The sequence below is a fragment of the Rhamphochromis longiceps genome, unplaced genomic scaffold (genome assembly GCF_057381845.1).
Source record: "Rhamphochromis longiceps isolate RC_006_pf unplaced genomic scaffold, R_longiceps_female_GT1.1 unmapped_scaffold_8, whole genome shotgun sequence".
NCBI lineage: Eukaryota > Metazoa > Chordata > Actinopteri > Cichliformes > Cichlidae > Rhamphochromis > Rhamphochromis longiceps.
The window spans coordinates 217,384-219,883 of NW_028187228.1; positions in this window are offsets into that span (position 1 = coordinate 217,384).

The window sequence follows — 2,500 nt, forward strand, 5'->3', positions numbered from 1 at the left end:
CGTAAAGGAGACAGGAGGCCGACTCACTGCCTCGGCTAAATGGAGAGGGAATTTCAGAAGGGCCAGGGCAAAAGCATGGACCTTTTTCAGCTGTAAGGGAGGCAAGAGCAAGGTGTGATGTAGGTCCCCGGGGCCTGCTGGAGGTCCAGGTCCATGCCCGATGTGAGTAGCAGCAGGGCCAGCGCGCCCAGGAGCACATCTTTTTCGACCGTAAAGGGAGACAGGAGGCCGACTCACTGCCTCGGCTAAATGGAGAGGGAATTTCAGCAGGGCCAGGGCACAGGCATGGACCTTTTTCAGCTGCAAGGGAGGGAAGAGCAAGGTGTGATGTAGGTCCCCGGGGCCTGCTGGAGGTCCAGGTCCATGCCCGATGTGAGTAGCAGCAGGGCCAGCGCGCCCAGGAGCACATCTTTTTCGACCGTAAAGGGAGACAGGAGGCCGACTCACTGCCTCGGCTAAATGGAGAGGGAATTTCAGAAGGGCCAGGGCAAAAGCATGGACCTTTTCAGCTGTAAGGGAGGCAAGAGCAAGGTGCGATGTAGGTCCCCGGGGCCTGTTGTCGTACCATAGGCACGAGTGGTGTGTGTGTGTGGCAAAGAGTTTCTGCGCAGTGTACCAGGGGCACGGGGAAAGGTTGTTGTACCATAGGCATGAGAAAAGTTGTCGTACCATAGGCACGAGAAAAGTTGTCGTACCATAGGCACGAGTGGTGTGTGTGTGTGGCAAAGTGCTACTGAGCGGTGTACCAGGGGCACGGCGAAAAGTTGTTGTACCATAGGCACGAGAAAAGTTGTTGTACCATAGGCACGAGAAAAGCTGTCGTACCAGGGGCACGGAGGAAAGTTGTTGTACCATAGGCCCGAGAAAAGTTGTCGTACCATAGGTACGAGGAGTGTGTGTGTGGCAAAGTGCTACTGAGCGGTGTACCAGGGGCACGGCGAAAAGTTGTTGTACCATAGGCACGAGAAAAGTTGTTGTACCATAGGCACGAGAAAAGCTGTCGTACCAGGGGCACGGAGGAAAGTTGTTGTACCATAGGCCCGAGAAAAGTTGTCGTACCATAGGCACGAGGAGAGTTTGTGTGGCAAAGTGCTACTGAGCGGTGTACCAGGGGCACGGCAAAAAGTTGTTGTACCATAGGCACGAGAAAAATTGTTGTACCATAGGCACGAGAAAAGTTGTCGTACCATAGGCACGAGAAAAGTTGTCGTACCATAGGCACAAGCAGTGCGTGCGTGCGTGCGTGCGTGCGTGCGTGCGTGTGTGTGTGTGTGTGTGGCAGTTCTTCTGCGCAGTGTACCAGGGGCACATTTCAATGTGCTTTCTGGAGTACCAGGGGCACGAGGATTTTGCCAGTGGTGTTCTGCTTTGTTAGTGGGAGGGGGCTTAAGTGTGGGTCCCCGGGGCCTGCTGGAGGTCCAGGTCCATGCTAGATACGTGGTACAGGGTAACTGCAGGGGGGGGGGGGGTAATGTGGGTTCACGGGGCCTGCTGGAGGTCAAGGTCCATGCTGGATATGCGCTGGATCATAACTGCAAGAAAGGAAAGCTAGTGGGGGAGTAGAGCAGGGGAGTATGTGGGTCCCCAGGGCCTGCTGGAGGTCCAGGTCCATGCTAGATATGTGGCACAGGGTAACTGCAGGGGGGGGGGGGGTAATGTGGGTCCACGGGGCCTGCTGGAAGTCAAGGTCCATGCTAGATATGTGGTACAGGGTAACTGCAGGGGGGGGGGGGGGGTAATTTGGGTCCCCGGGGCCTGCTGGAAGTCAAGGTCCATGCTGGATATGCGCTGGATCATAACTGCAAGAAAGGAAAGCTAGTGGGGGAGTAGAGCAGGGGAGTATGTGGGTCCCCAGGGCCTGCTGGAAGTCAAGGTCCATGCTAGACATGTGGTACAGGGTAACTGCAGGGGGAAGGGGGGGGGGGTAATGTGGGTCCCCGGGGCCTGCTGGAGGTCAAGGTCCGTGCTAGATATGTGGTACGGGGTAACTGCGGGGGGGGGGGGGGGGATCTAATGGGGGACTAGATCAGGTGAGGATGTAATGGCCAGTTCGACAGCAGCACATCTTTTTCGACCGTAAGGGAGAGAGGAGGCCGACTCTCTGCCTCGGCCAAATGGAGAGAGATTTTCAGCAGGGCCAGTGCGCCAGGAGCACATCTTTTTCAACCGTGAGGGAGAGAGGAGGCCGACTCACCACCTCGGCCAGGGCCTTTTTTTCTCCCCTCTCCAGTTGAGCAGTCTAAGGGTAATGAGTAGCAAAGGTGCCCTCCGTCATTTATGGGAGACGGGTGTCTGAAGATGCGCAAGTCAGCAGACACCCTCGGCAACGCTCGGACGGCACTGGGACGGCGCGAGAGAGCGAGTTGCTGCCACAGCAGCCTCCTCTTCCGGCCCACCTGCCTGCCAGCCTTCCCTCCCACCCCGATCGACTGGCAAACGTGGCCTGCCATCAGAGGGCTGCCGCCGGGCCCGGCACTTTCGCCGGCGCCTTCGGGCGGTC